Here is a 16330-nt window from a genome sequence, read left to right on the forward strand (position 1 = left end):
GATCCCAGTACAGACCCCTGGGGGACACCACTATTTACCTCTCTCCATTCTGAAAACTGACCATTTATTCCTACCCTTTGTTTCCTATCTTTTAAGCAGTTACCAATCCATGAGAGGACCTTCCCTCTTATCCCATGACAGCTTACTTTGCTTAAGACCCTTCATTGAGGGACCTTCTCAAAGGCGTTCTGAAAATCTAAGCACACTATATCCACTGGGTCCCCCTTGTCCACATGCTTGTTGACCCCCTCAACAAATTCTAGTAGGTTGGTGAGGCATGATTTCCCTTTACAAAAACCATGTTGACTCTTCCCCAGCAATTTATGTTCATCTATGTGTCTGAAAATTTTGTTCTTTACTATAATTTCAACCAGTTTGCACAGTACTGAAGTCAGGCTGGATCACCTCTGGAGCCCTTTTTAAAAATTGGTGTCACATTAGCTATCCTCCAGTCATTTGGTGCAGAAACTGGTTTAAATGTTACGTTAAAAACCACAGTTAGTAGTTCTGCAGTTTCACATTTGAGTTCCTTCAGAGGTTTGGGAATCTCCCTCACATCCTCAGCCGTGAAGACCGATGCAAAGAGTTAATTTTGTTTCTCTGCAATGGCCTTATTGTCCTTGAAAGTTCCTTTAGCATCTCGATAGTCCAGTGGCCCCACTGGTTGTTTATCAGGCTTCCTGCTTCTGTTGTACTTACAAAAAATTTCTATTACTTTTTGAGTCTTTGACTAGCTGTTCTTCAAAAAAAAATGTGGCCTTCCTAATTATATTTTTACACTTTTGCCAGAGTTTATGCTCCTTTCTATTTTCCTCACAAGGATTTAACCTCCACTTTTTAAAGGATGCCTTTTTATCTCTCACTGCTTCTTTTACACAGGTGTTAAGCAACGGTGGCTCTTTTTTAGTTCTTTTACTGTGTTTTTTAATTTGAGGTATACATTTAAGTTGAACCTCTATTATGGTGTCTTTAAAACATGTCCATGCAGCTTGCAGGGATTTCACTTTTGGCACTGTACCTTTTAATTTCTGTTTAACTAACTTCCTCATTTTTGTGTAGTTCTCCTTTCTGAAATTAATTGCTACAGTGTTTGGCTGCTGTGGTGTCTTCCCCACCACAGAGATGTTAAATTTAATTCTATTATGGTCACTATTACCAAGCGGTCCGGCTATATTCAGATCTTGGACCAGATCCTGTGCTCCACTTAGGACTAAATCAAGAATTGCCTCTCCTCTTGTGGGCTCCAGGATTAGCTTATCCAAGAAGCAGTCATTTAAGGTGTCAAGAAACCTTACCTCTGCATCCCATCCTAAGGTGACATGTACCAGTCAAATCCCCCATTATTATTGAGTATTTTATTTTTATAGGCTCTCTAATCTCCCTGAGCATTTCACCGTCATGATCACCATCCTGGTCAGGTGGTTGGTAATATATCCTTACTGCTATATTCTTATTATTAGAGCATGGAATTACTATCCATAGATATTGTATGGTACAGTTTGGTTCATTTAGGATTTTTACTTCATTTGATTCTATGCTTACTTTCACATATACTGCCACTCCCCCACCAGCTCGACCTTTTCCCTCCTTCCAATGTATTTTGTACCCTGGCATTCCTGTGTCCCATTGATTATCCTCATTCCACCAAGTTTCTGTGATGCCTATTATATCAATATCCTCACTTAATACGAGGCACTCTAGTTCACCCATCTTATTATTTAGACTTCTAGCATTTGTATATAAGCACTTTAAAAACTTGTCACTTTTTAGCTGTCTGCCATTACATGATGTAATTGAATGGGGCTCTTTTTCATTTGACTGTTTCTCATTAGATCCTACCCGTATTTTATCATCTTCCATCCTCTCCTTCTTACTAGGACATAGACAATCTCCATTAATAGGTCCTCCCCTAAGGGATGTCTTTGTCCGAACCACATGCTCCTCCGCACCTGTTGTCTTTCCGCAAGCCTTTAGTTTAAAAACTGCTCTACGACCTTTTTAATGTTAAGTGCCAGCAATCTGATTCCACTTTGGTTTAGGTGGAGCCCATCCTTCCCGTATAGGCTCCCCCTTTCCCAAAAGTTTCCCCAGTTCCTAATAAATCTAAATCCCTCCTCCCTACACCATCGTCTCATCCACGCATTGAGACCCTGCAGTTCTGCCTGTCTAACTGGCCCTGCATGTGGAACTGGAAGCATTTCAGAGAATGCTACCATGGAGGTCCTGGACTTCAATCTCTTACCCAGCAGCCTACATTTGGCCTCTAGGACCTCTTTCCTATCTTTCCCTATGTCATTGGTACCTACATGTACCATGACCACCGGCTCCTCCCCAGCACTACACATAAGTCTGTCTAGATGTCTTGAGAGATCCACAACCTTCGCACCAGGAAGGCAAGTCACCATGCGGTTCTCCCGGTCATCACAAACCCAGCTATCTACGTTTCTAATGATCGAATCCCGCATTACTAATACCTGTCTCTTCCAAAGAACTGGAGTTCCCTCCCCCAGATGGGTATCCTCAGTGCGAGAGGATACCACAACATCATCTGGAAGGAGGGTCCCAACTATGGATCATTTCCCTCTGCTCCAGCTGGATGTTCTCCTTCTCTGAGACTTTCATCCTCCTCCACAGCCCAGAGGCTGTCAGACCGGGGGTGAGACCAGTCTACTGTGTCCTAGAAAATCTCATCTATGTACCTCTCTGTCTCCCTTAGCTCCTCCAGTTCAGCCACCTTGGTTTCCAAAGCCAGTACACAGTCTCTGAGGGCCAGGAGATCTTTGCACCAAATGCAAACATATGCCATCTGCCCATACGGCAGGTAATCATACATGCTGCATTGGGTGCAATAAACTGGATAACCCCCCCGCTGTTGATGGACTTCTGCCTGCATTCTCTTTTTACTCCTGCAGCGCACTGATGTTTTGTTTTTATCAGGGGGTGTTTATGTCTTTAAGTTTAAAGAATGTTAAATGTATCTAGCCCCCACTCACACTCATCCTCTAAACTCCCTTGCAAAACTCCCCTGTTAGTCGCTCTTGTAGGAAGATGACAATAGATATATTTAGGAGACACTTTAAGGATACCACCAACATGACTTTCATACCACTTTTTCTACCTGGAAAGAAAAAAAGAGGGTAACCTAGAGAAACTTAACATAGGATAATAGAGAAAGAAGCTAAATCTGTCAACATGACATTCAGAAGCCTAAACAGACCAGCATAAGACCAGACGAAATGGTGGAAACTGATGAATGCCCTGTGCATCTGAGGGTGCGGGAGGATAAAGAAAGAAGAAAAAGAATAGGCAATTAAATCTCATGTTTCGGTGCTTAAGCTGATGCCTCAGCAGTTGGGAAGGATTCCCAGCTTCCCATGTAAAGCACTGCATAACTGGCTAGGTGCATTATTTGTGAGCCAAGATTGGGGTGGGGGAGAGTTCAGTTTCCTCTAAAAATGCCTGGTACTAGCCACTGCTAGAGGGAGGATATTGGAATTCATGGACTAGTGGTGTGATCTGGTCTGGAAAATCTTATGTTCCTATATAAATAAACAGAAGTGGTGTTTTTAAGTTCCACTAAAATTGAATTGTCATAGGCAGTATGACCACAGGGAAGTTGCTAAACCACTGAGCTGGTATTCAGGTACCGCATGATGGATGCAGTATAAGACCGCATATCAAATAGACAATGTATGCAGTCATCTATACTCTGGCTAAATGGGTCTTTTTTGCCTGATGACTCTGTGGTCATTTCTCAGGACAAGTCTACCCGATTGTGCGAGAATTAACTGTACTCTCTGGACCATGGAGGCCTCACCCCCGCTGCCCTGCTGGGCATGCTCTGGTTGGAGACTAGATATAAAAGGGAGCAGCTTGGTTCATTCAGGGCTGACTGCTGACGAGGGAGGATGCATGCTGTGAGCTCCAGCCTGGGAACTGTGGAAGCCCCTGATGGTGGAAGCCAGGGACGCTGAGACTCTGGAGGATGCCCAAGAAGTGTCGGAGCTGCTGGGAGCTGCACTGACCAAGGAGCCCAGAGACCCCAGGAACGCTGCATCAGAAACAGAGTAGGAAGTAGCTCAGGGGGACTAGTTATGGTGCCATGTGAGATCAGTGTGTTTCGGGTGGATTTCCGGCTGACTCAGTGGCAGGCATACTTACCACTGACAGGGCCCTGAGCTGGGACACGGTGGAGCAGGGAGGGCCTGGGTCCCCCTACCCGGCTGCACCCTCCCTCCACCCCCCACCAAGGGGCAACCCACTCCCCTGACTGGCTGCCAGGCCAAACAGCCCTACTAAAAAGGGTCATTGTACTGACTCTGGCCATTGGGCCATGCAGCCCTGAGAAGTGGCAGCCATACTGACTCTGGCCACCAGGCCACACAGCCCTGCTGAACAGGTCAGACATATTGAATTTTACCCCTAGGCCAAGCTATCCCAAGACAAGGGATGGTTGTATAGACAAAGCCGTGGGGCCATCATTACCCCCATCCCGTCCCAAGAAGGGACCGGGCGCACTTGCCCTGTGACACCTATAAAATTAAGTCAACCTAAGTTACATCATTGTACAGCCACTGAAATAATTAAATCGCTTTTGCATGTCCACACCATGCTGCTTTTGTCAGCAGTGTGGGTCCTCACCAGGAGTGCTTGCACCAATTTGGCTATCATTGTGGGACAGCAAAAGTCAATGTAAGCAATGCAGTGTCTACACTGACACTGCATCGACCTAACTACATCAGTTTAAGCACTACATCTCTCATGGAGGTGGAGCTATTAAGCCAGTGTAGTGGGCGAGTTACATTGGTGGGAGCTACATTTTAGTGTAGACGCTTACAGAGTTAGTGTACTATAGTGTAGACCTGGCCTCAGTAATAGATCATGCACATTTTTGTATTCTGATTTGCTGTTCTAAATCCCTCTGTTATATTTAGCTATTGGCCTCGGAACTCATTCACGTACCCAAAACAAGCACAACCACTTCAACTTCTAACTATTTGGTCACCCTCACCTAATTATTGGTGTCAAACCAATGTAGGGAGTGATGAGGATTCCCCGCTTCAAAGGTAAGGAAGATAATGGGCTGATATTGAGATAGCTAAAACTGAGTTGGTAACAGGGAGTAGTGCTGGCTGTTGGCATAAGGAACTGGAGCACTGAGCACAGTAGCTAATCAGAACAGTGTGTTCACATCAGCCAATCATGGTACCCCATATGGAGAGATGTTTTGTGATAGTATGTAGTATTTTTAATATCCGTTTCCTATGCGTGGACTGCAACATGTGCAAAGAAATGTTTTTTTTCACATTAGTTTACACAGGAATCTATACATTCAGTATGTGGAAACATGGCACTTCTTAGTGCTCTGCCACTGACCTACTGGGTGGAAAGTCACTTCCCCTCCCTGTGCCCCCATTTCCCCATTTGTGAAATGGCGGTAATAATGCTGATCTTCCTTTGTAAAGTGTTTTGAAATCTGCTGATGAAAAGTGCTCAATAAGAGCTAGGTATTCTTATTATATGGCATATATATAATGATTTTATTTCCCAGGGAACAAAGGTGAGGAGGGAGAAGACATTTTATTAAAAAGCAGTTCAATGTTGCTTAATATTGACCTCAAAATAACTGTGTACGTGGTTAACAAACTCCTTGTCCTTTGGCTTTGGAATTTATTTCGTGCATGGTTATTAATCTGAGGGAACATCCTGTTTTGAGATATTTAACAATATTGAAATCAAATTTCCCCAACTGTCAGAGCAAAGGAAGCTGTACACTTACTAAGTCATAATTGTATGACTATTTCTCACTTATGCAAATCCCCTGTGTCTGGATGAGGGGGTCTGTACAGTTATTTCTTAATAACTGTATAGTATACAAACCACTCTATTCCAGTTTCTTACTACTTTCAGAATTTGACATCTGCTTGCCAACACTAAACATATCCACCTCCTTTTCTTATCTCCTCCTTCCTTCCCCCTGATAACACCTCTGTGATGATTGGGGAATTTGTCTGTACAATTTGTGAATTCTGTTTGAGATTATGAGCTCTCTATATGTCTGTATGAGACTGCAAACTCCATTTTGATTGTAAGGCTGGTCATTACCTTCCTACTGTCTTGTGACCTCTATCTTGAACTGGAATTCCAGAGGGGTGCTAGACAGAGAGAAGGACCCAGTGTCTGGGCTCCGTTCAGGGTCCAGAGTCTTAAAATTCCAGGGACCAGTGACTGAGTTCCCTCACAGTAGTCTAGTGTGTGGCTGAGATGGGGCACTCAACTGTGGTCTGTGACAGCTTCACAGTTTCTTATATTACCAGATCCTCAATTAGCATTTAGAATCACAAGTTGTTGAAGAACCTCATGTGCTTTTATCCTCTCAGTTAAGCCAACCAAGTGCACTCCAGACTTCCAGCCCTTAAAGAGTGCTCCATTTTAGACCCTTCTCCATATGCTTTCATCCCTCCGCCAGCAGCAGTACATCTGTGAACTGTAGCAGTTTTTCACTACCTAGACACTAGGGTGACCATATGTCCTGATTTTATAGGGACAGTCCCAATTTTGGGGTCTTTTTCTTATATAGGTTCCTATTACCTGCCACCTCCTGTCCCGATTTTTCACATTTGCTGTCTGGTCATCCTACTAGGCACTGAGATTGCTCTCTGGAACCCTTTTTAGAATCCTGTCACCAATTTAAGATGAAAGTTGAGGTGATTTCTCTGATTCCAACAGAGCTCATCTCTGCTCTGGATACAATTAACTTATCATTGCCAGAGTAGACTTATTTCTGGGGCTCATTCCTGAACCATTGAAGTCAATGAGATTTTTTTCTATTGACTTCAGTGGGGGCAGAATAAGGGCCCTGAATATCAAATTTGTTTCCTCTGGAATGGACCAGGTATTTTAAGAAAAATCGTAGAAAAGAATACTCCCAGATCTTTTACCAGGTCTTCACATCCACCCCTCTTCAAATTACATAAGTTAACTCTTAATACAGAGCATATTATACTCATGAACAAAGTATAACCCTTCCAGCAAAAGTGGAGCTGCTTAACATATCTGTATGTATCCCTCTGTGTTTATGACTAAGAAAAAAGTTTGTTTTATACATGAAAACAAATGAATGGCTTATCTAGTCCTTCCTTCCCCACACCCTGCAAACATAGATGCTCCTGAGACATAGTTTGTCACAGCCTAAGGACAAAAAATATGGAGGAAGCCATTCTTGAAATACTTGTAGCACTTCATTACTCCTCAGCTAATGCAACCCTGCTCAGCTTCTATTGCAGACCCAAGGGAGTGGTAATACCTACTCCAGAACTCCTCAAACCTTACAGCTGACTTTGAATATCCCATTCTTAAGACAAGTATTTTCCCCTTAACTTTTATATAAAAAGGAGAGTTTCCCCTTCCAATATTTGGGAGGGGACGAGAAAGAAAATGACACACCAAATGCCATTTAAAGGAAAAACCTTATGAACTTAACCTTAACCTTATGAACTCTTCCCCAACACTTCTATAACAGGTGTCTATGCAGTTTGAGATTCCTTTCCTTCTCTCATTTTCTCTCAATTTGTGCATTGTTGTCATCCAGACTTTTGTGGGAGGGGGATCAGATGGGACATAAGATTGGCAATATGTTGACTTGCACGCTGCATTTATAGTAAAGTTAAAAGAAAAACAATCCTTTTTTAAAAATTTCAGAATTCTTAACGTATTGTTGGTACTCTTTCTGTGGACAGGGGTCAGATGAGAATTAGTTTATTTTCCAGATGCTTTAAGAAAGGATTGATGAAGGATCTAGAACTTGTGACCCTGTCAAGGTAACCTAGAGTCATGGATTTTCCAAATCAAGGATTATATGGGTTGGGAGGGACCTCCTGCCACATGGCAGCATTGATTGAATTGGGCTAGCTCAATCGTACCCATGTTAGAAAATGCGGGAGAGGACTAAAGGAGAGAACAATTCCTCATGGATTCCTTTATGGAATTCTGCTCAAGTTGTTTCACAGAGAGGTGAGGTCTGCCCCACTATGGAATATTTGTGATTCCACCTCCCGTCTCAATCTGGGATCTGCAGGAGACAAGTGCCCTCTATACTCACTATAGGAGCTACTGATTCCTAGTAGAATGGATCAAATGGAGCAGCTCTGCCCAGGTCTTTCTCTGACACCTAATGCCCCAAGAAACAACACTCAAGATGGTTCCTTTACTGGGAGGGGCTCCATAGAAAAGCCTGGTGCTAGAGCAACTTTTCTGAGACTGCCCGTGGGAAACCTCCACAAGGGTCCAGTAAGAGTAGGATAATGGCACAGAGGCAGCTGACCTCATTTGTCTGATTGGAACAAGAGATTTGTGTGTGACTCACCAAGCATGCTATGAGTCATTATTGTAGGGGTCAGATCTATCCTTAAATAGCACTCATGACGGCACTTCCACACCCATCCACAATAGTGTGTTCTATTGCCTAATCATTCCAGTAGTTATAGGTTTTCTTAATATTTAACGTGATTTTCTCTGCTGCTGTTTAACTGGATTCTTATCTTATCCATCCTTATCTAAGGAGAGTAATTGCTTCCTGCCCTCTTAAAAGTATTCCCTTAATATATGTGCTATTTGCTCAGTTATGAGAGCACAACATGCACAAGCAACAGATGCCTTTCTCCAAGATTGGTAATGCAGAGTAGGCTTGTGTTTCCCCTATGCTCTGATATCCAAATGAATCCAGATTCAGACTTCCCCAAGATCTAGGTGGTTTTAAATCTGGCATTCCAGTCCTGGCACAACTGTAGTTATAAATGCACAAGAGTTTGCCATACATTTTTTTTTTTTTTTTGTACAAAAACATTTCTGACTTGCAATTTTTACTTCAACGGGGGGCTTTTAGTTCTTTGGATAAAGCAGCCACAGATGAAATCTTTATTTATTGAGGATTAGAGAAATATTTACTCTGGTCATAACAGAAATATTTGTTGAAAATGTTCTGATAGTGCCGTTACACTGGTTGTAAGTGTGCCCAAAGCCTTTCCCTGTAAAAGCGATTAAAAGTAGAGACACTATCAGAAGTTTGTCCAGAGCACGGCAATAGGTCAGCCTCACTCCCTGTGCTCCTCCAAAGCAAGTGAAATTGGCCATCTTGTCTTTGCTGTGTGAGTCTGATTCAGTGCCTATGGAAGTCAATGGAAAGACTCCCATTGACTTCAGTGGGCTTTGGACCACATCTTTAGTTCAGAGGTGCCATCTCAATCAGGCTAGAACAGAAACATCTGGGTTCCGGAACTGCCTGTTGAACTCCCTTCCTAAGGATGACCAGAGTTTTTTATTGGCTGTCTTAAGAGGATATAAATCCAGATATAAATCCACTGCACCTATAGCTATTTCCCCCCTCCCTTTTGTTACCAGCTCTTCCTTTTGGATTTTTTTTCTTTGCCAAGGTTTGACGGCTGGTTATATCTGGACTGGCCCCAATTTTGATGTAAATTGTTCATATAATATCCCATGTCCTCTGTTGGGGAGACAAAGGCTGTTAAAATTAATAAAAACAAATGAAGACCAATAGTTGTACCCATGCCCGGAATACTGCTACTTCTTTGGAAATAGTAACCCATTATTAGCTAGAGAAGGCATTAGCTTTTTTGAGCTTCTGAAACTGTCTGCATATACATAAAAGGCTAATCATAAGACATGAAAATGAGATCATGCAATATAACATACTGGGAGGGAAACCAGCTGTGTACATCTAAATGCTATATGTGGCTACAGGCTGTATTACAGAATTTCTGTATTAAGGCCCCAATTCAACAAAGCATCCTAATTCAGCAAAGCATTAAAAAATATGCTTAACTCCCATTGACTTCAAATCATGAACTTAAGTACTTTGCTGAGTCAGAGCTTTAAGGAGTTAAGAGTACACCTTAATTCTGTACAAATTAAACTGACTTTTTACCCAGGAAATTGGAGTACTTTTTCAGGCTGTGATGTCAGCAGGGATGTAGTCAAGGATATGTCAATATACAGAGCATAATAACTGTTTGTTTTTGGAGATAAGCACAAACTTTTCTCTTTTTTTTGGGCAATGTGAATGCTGGAACAGGCGTGGCAAGAAAGGAAATGGTTTGTATAATCAATCCAACAACATACTGCCATCCTCATACATACCTTCTATAAAGAAAACGTCATCAAAACCCAACAATTATTTTGCATGGTGCTCTGGATTATGTATTCTCCTCTCAATGTTTTTTTTTAATTCTTTACTCCTGGCCATATCACTATCTGCATCTCAGGCTGGAGGCTGACCTTCTGATTCTCCCTGCCACTGTTCTCTTGTGTAACTGGCAGGCACAGACTCCTGTCACTCTTTATATGTGTTCTTGCTTACTTGCTGGCTTTTGGCAAGTTTAGCTGCTGGCAGCTGTGCTAAATGCAGCAGCGGTTTCTGGTGTTCGAGAAGAACGGTCTGGAAGAGATTTTTATTTGATCTCAATAAGAGCAGCATTTTCAGCTTTAAGAGGAGAATTGTTTTTATTTATTTGTTGGTTTATTTATTTTAAGGAGATGTTTGCAATCAGGGACTGGATGTTACCAAATCAAGCTTATGTACTTTAGGAGAGTAGGCATCAGATAACATAACCAGGTCAAAACAGACTTAAAAAAGACAAGAGGCTGTGCATGTAATGGTAAGAATATAATTTATGTTGAGTAGTTTTGCATATAAACAAATGTTACTTTAGGGTATCTGACCGTTCTGCTGCAAAGAGTGCAAATCTTCACTTTTTACGTCAGTCAGAGTAAACATTGCCTGAGTGTCTTCTGGTGCTGGCAGAAAAGGGCAATGGCATTATTCAAATTATGCAAATTGTGTTTCATAGGAGGGCACCCTCTTTCTATTTTTCTCTCTGTTAAACGGTCCATAAAATAGAATTTTTTTTTAAAAATCAGCATATTGATAAAGAAGCAGCCCAGACTGATGGCTCCCATCAATAGCTCAATAATGTCATGCTTCCCTGCATTGTCTGTGCTGTAGTTATTAGTAGAATGTAGCTGATGTTTCCTCCCCAGCCACATATCAAGTTTTCTCATATTGGGCAATTTACCCAATGCTCCTCAACAGTGGAAGAAGGGGGCATAAATTGCCTTCCCCTGTAAGGATTACACATATAGTGAGTAGCAGTGTAGCGATAGAGCAACTTCCTTGAGGCCCTGGTTCCCCACTTGTTGCACAGATGGGGAGTGAATAGAGCTTTAGCTCCACCTCCAATGAGCCAGCCAGCATTGCTGAGCTACTGTGAAGGGGGATGTAGTCCCTGTCAGGCATCAGGCTGAGGCAGATCATTTCTTCTCTGGAGTAATGAGGGAACAAGGGGCCATATTGTGACTGGGCAACTATGTACTGCCAGGGTTTGTGATAAAGTCACAATTTAGCCCATACTGTATGACATTCCTCTCTACTAGTTGTGCCAAAACTAAACATTTAACATACAGAGTAGGAGTGTTTGTTTTTCTGAAATTGGTCCTAAATTACTGGATTACCTGTGAACCAGAAATGTTCTACTTTGAGGATAAGATTGATCATAATCCAGGACAACACTTTAGCTTCCAAGGCAGGGATCATTTTTTTCCCCAACTTGAATAGTTGTGAATGCCAACTACTCTGCGTGGAGGAGGAAGTCAAGGGCTGTCTCTAAAGTGGGAAAGCAAATGAAGTATTTGTTTGGGCCTGTACTGGAATATTGTGGGCCTAGTTATATAAAACAACTCTCTCCAATAGCTTATATAGTGGAGCTATTCCTTTAGACACCACATAAACGACTGTCTTTGGAAACTGAATTCAAAAATCTCTTTCTGAAGGTGTTTATATAATGACAATGGCCACTATTGTCAACTGTCAGAAAAAGCAAGCTGCACAATGGCTACCCAAGATCACAACTATCTAGTGTAATTTTACTAAGCTTCAATGTACTGCCAAGGACCCGATTCTGCAAACACCACGTTTAACTTTATTACTTTGAATAGTCCCATTGAAATGAATGGGCCTACCCATGGTAGTGAAGTTGAGCATGTATGTTTGCAGGATCAGGCATAAGTAAAATCATGTTAGGAGCTAATGAGTTTGTTTAACTGTGAAAGCTGGGATAGGCAGTACAAGGGAGAAAATGAAATGAAGCATAACTTTCCAGTGAGAGCTGTGAGACATTTTGTAAGCAGCCTGCTGGAGCCAAGGATATTACATTATACAAAATAGAAACTGTCTGTGCTGTAGAGGATAATTAAAGCTGCTACTCCATAACTGTTTACGTTACTGGGTACTGAATAAAATAAACAGATTCTTCAAAACATAACTGAAATAAGGGTTTGTCCAAATTAGAGCAGGTGGGAAGGGAATTAGATTAAGTCCATCTTCCTGTAAATGTAGGACCTAGTCTCTTGACAAAGAGTCTGATCCTGAAACGTCTCAGACATGTTCTTTGTGCATGGTGAGCAGTGTTACCCACTCTAGGGTGACCAGACGTCCGAATAAAATTGTCCCGATAGCCTCTGGCAGCGCTTTTTTTTTTTTTTCCCTCTGCCGGCAGGGACTGATTTGGCTTTTTTTTTTTTGCTCCCCCGCCATGTGTCCTGATTTTTCCTTTCCCTCATCTGGTCACCCTAACCCACTCCCACAATGTTATCACAAGTCTAGCGATATTTAGTATTTTTATTTAAGCCCAGCGACAGGAATCAAGTATATACATGAGCAGTTCAGCTTTCATTGCTTTTAAAAATGTAAATTTCTAGCCTTCATGGTTATTTAGAAGTTTTAAAATGTGACGCAAATGCACAAACCAGATGGCAAACAAAAAGAACCCAATATTAATTTTTAATCATGATTTTTAAGCCAGTTTCATGAATCTGCCTCATAATTTTTGAACATTTGAGATGGCAGTACTAGGAGAATAGCCTTATTGAATTCAATGGGACTCCTCAGATTGCTTAAAGTTAAACACCTGCATAAGTTTTTGAAGGATCAGGGCCAATGACTGTACCACATATCAAACTGATGACATTTGATAAGTAGGAACTATATAGTAAAACAAAAAAATCCTGAATGCACAAATTAAAAGTGTCAGGTTAAAACTCATGGTGGTTTTTTTTAAACCCTTACAAATAATATCTTTTGTTGATTAAAACAAAAGTTTAGGAATATAACCTAGGGGTTACAGTGGATGAGAAGCTGGATATGAGTCAACAGTGTGCCCTTGTTGCCAAGAAGGCTAATGGCATTTTGGGCTGTATAAGTAGGGGCATTGACAGCAGATCGAGGGACATGATCATTCCCCTCTATTCGACATTGGTGAGACCTCATCTGGAGTACTGTGTCCTTTTTTGGGCCCCACACTACAAGAAGGATGTGGAAAAATTGGAAAGAGTCCAGCGGAGGGCAACAAAAATGATTAGGGGGCTGGAGCACATGACTTATGAGGAGAGGCTGAGGGAACTGGGATTATTTAGTCTGCAGAAGAGAAGACCGAGGAGGGATTTGATAGCTGCTTTCAACTACCTGAAAGGGGGTTCCAAGGAGGATGGGTCTAGACTGTTCTCAGTGGTAGCAGATGACAGAACAAGGAGTAATGGTCTCAAGTTGCAGTGGGGGAGGTTTAGGTTGGATATTAGGAAAAACTTTTTCACTAGGAGAGTGGTGAAGCACTGGAATGGATTACCTAGGGAGGTGGTGGTTTTTAAGGTTAGGCTTGACATAGCCCTGGCTGGGATGATTTAGTTGGGAATTGGTCCTGCTTTCCATCATTTTATATTTGTTTGCCTCTCTTGGCTTGTCCAATAAAAATACACCAAACACTTTCACTCTTGTTTCTAGTCAGTTTCGCTTTCAGATTCTACTGAAAGTAGCACAATGTTGCTTCAATTGTGTATCGAACAAGGCGGGAGAACGTTTTTTCTTTTCCATTGAATTTGAGGGTTTTCATCTACAGTGCATTTCAGGTAGGACGATGTTTACAAAACCTAAAATGTGTGCCCAAACCGGTGACCTGACAGTTTTGCCTTTTAACCAGAAATTATTTGTAAGAATTGAAACAAAACTGTTTTGGAATTAAATGTCTAAGGTTCTGCAGCACGCTGCATATATGGGCGACTAACCACGCCGAGTCTGAAGCGCTGCTGAGTGATACACGGGACAGGTTAAGTGTATAACGGGAAGGAGCTGTGTCTCTCACGTACTGTAGCTTCTTCTCTGTGCACTGAGCACATTGTGCAGCTTGCTTCTTCCTGCATTGTATGTGGCGCTGCTTCCTTATCAGAGGGGCGAGGTGGGGGGAGGCGCGCCCGGCAAACAGGTTCTTCTATAGCACATCGAAAGCTAGGACCGGCTGAGCATGAATGAAACAAGAGGGAGCCACGCCTGCAGATCAGCTAACCAGGAAGTATCCAAGCAGCAAGGAAACATCAACCAATGCTGCGCTGAGGCAGTGCACTGAGAGAGCCCTCGATGATCTCCAGGCGCGGTTTTCTGGTGAGCTCTTGTGCTAGGGTCTGTCTGCGCCTAAGCTGGAACAATGGGAGGGGAAGGGGGCTGCTAGGAAGGGGAGTCTCGGGCTCTGGGGGGGCTAGCTGGGGAGGAGTACTGCTCGTTAGGGAGATGCACCAGCTGCCGCCGCCTGGGAATAATTATCTCCACCTATGCATGAAAGGGAGGGTTTGAGTGGCACGGCCAAGGGAGGCAGACTTACAGCTTTGTGCTAATTTTCCAAACAGAAGGGGGGAGGGTGTCTTTATTTTTGGTTGCCCTCCTTCTCCCCCTCCCCGCCTTACTTATTAACTGTACCGCTGCTTCACTCTATAAAGCCTTTTGAAGATACACAGTTTGCGTGGAAGAGGTTGTACACAAGATGATCCCAGTCCGGCACATTCTTGCATGAGTAGTTCCACTGGCTTCAGTGAGACTAGACTATTCGCACGGGTACGTTTTGTGGTAAGGGAATTAATCTGTAGGGGTGAAACAGAACCTCTTCCATCAGCTGACATCCTCATTTCCCCTAGGCATGGGGGGTTGAGGGTGAATCATCTTTCCTGTTTCATTTTCCCAAGCTGACCGTCAGTTGAATGTCTGGATGTCTGGTAGGGCTTGAAATTTGATGGAAGCTAGTGGCGTGATCAGAAATAATTTGTCTCATGTGGGTTGAAAGAGTTGTTAGAATCTACTAGCTGCAGGTCCCAAGCAGGAAGTTTCTGATCAGATAACCACAGTATGAGGTGAACTTATAGGCACCATTTATGCAACAGATTGTTTTACAAGAAACCTGTATTTGTCTTGAAAAGGGAAGATAGTAATTGGATGTGTTTATATAATTTAAGGCACAGTGTCTTGGACAAGCAACACTAAAGCAATGATGAAACTTAGAGAGAAACTCTGCTCTGGATGGTGTTGAATGTGAAACGGATCTGCAGTGTGTAACCAAACTTTCCAGGATGTAGATTTTTCATAAAGACCAGGAAGTTGCCCCACCTGTTAAAAAAGAGAAACTTAGACTCTCTTTCCTCTGTTGTCAAAATGCTCTTGGAGCAATCATTATGCAGCCAATAATGACTATTCATATTTAAATACCATGTTGTTGATTCATCATGTTGACACTTTGGGAGACTGGGAAGTTGTCACCAATGCAACATTTCAGCTTTACTGGTCATCTCAGACCAATACAAGCTATGTTGCTATTCCAGAAGGTTTTGTTTTTTAGGGTTTTTGTTTTGAAATCCCTTATGAGTTAAAACAAAGCATCTTGGGTACCCATATGCCTCATTTGTTTATTAAAAGAGTTTATAAACTAATGAAAATAGCAGTTTAGGGCTAGATTTTGGACTTTGTGTTTGCTTCAGGGAGCGAAAAACTACTTACATCTCTGCATGGTCTATCAGGACCTTGGGCCCAAGCATTCAGAGGTAAGCGGGTGCTGCATACCTGCTTACTCTGTTTCTCCCAGAGTAGGTGGGAGTGGGCAGAACCTTCTCTCCAATCCCCCAATGCACTGGGCAGCACAGCTTAGGCCAGTGTTGAGGGCTACTGCAATTTGCAGCTGGTATAGGCCAGCAGCAAATTACTATACCTTCATGGAGCAAGGAGGAAGCAGAGTGGGGAATTATGCTTCAGATGCCTGTAATGCACAGTGCCTTTGGAGATGATGCAGTGTATGCACAACCCTAGTTCAGTGCTTTGCCTAAAGGCACAATCTAGCCCTTAGAATGCAAATACCATTTCAAAGTTAATTCTAGCGTGCCTTCCACAACGCTGTAATAGAATGAGGAGATGGTAAGGTATTCATTTATCCAAGGCTGGATTTAGGGG

General features: G+C 42.5%; 1 protein-coding gene across 4 annotated transcripts in view; it reads left to right on the forward strand.

Moving 5' to 3' along the window:
* Positions 1–13857: 13857 nt before the first annotated feature.
* Positions 13858–16330, forward strand: part of SLC37A1 (solute carrier family 37 member 1) — a 61974-nt gene continuing 59501 nt past the window's right edge. Inside the window, exon 1 of one of the 4 annotated variants that reach the window (XM_065577901.1) lies at positions 13858–13974. The gene's annotated coding sequence lies outside the window, so the exon portion shown is untranslated. Of the gene's footprint in view, positions 14504–16330 lie in introns of all 4 variants that reach the window. The other 3 variants (XM_042851480.2, XM_005303700.5, XM_005303699.5) reach the window with 3 other exon arrangements.

The sequence above is a fragment of the Chrysemys picta genome, chromosome 1, assembly GCF_011386835.1.
Source record: "Chrysemys picta bellii isolate R12L10 chromosome 1, ASM1138683v2, whole genome shotgun sequence".
NCBI lineage: Eukaryota > Metazoa > Chordata > Testudines > Emydidae > Chrysemys > Chrysemys picta.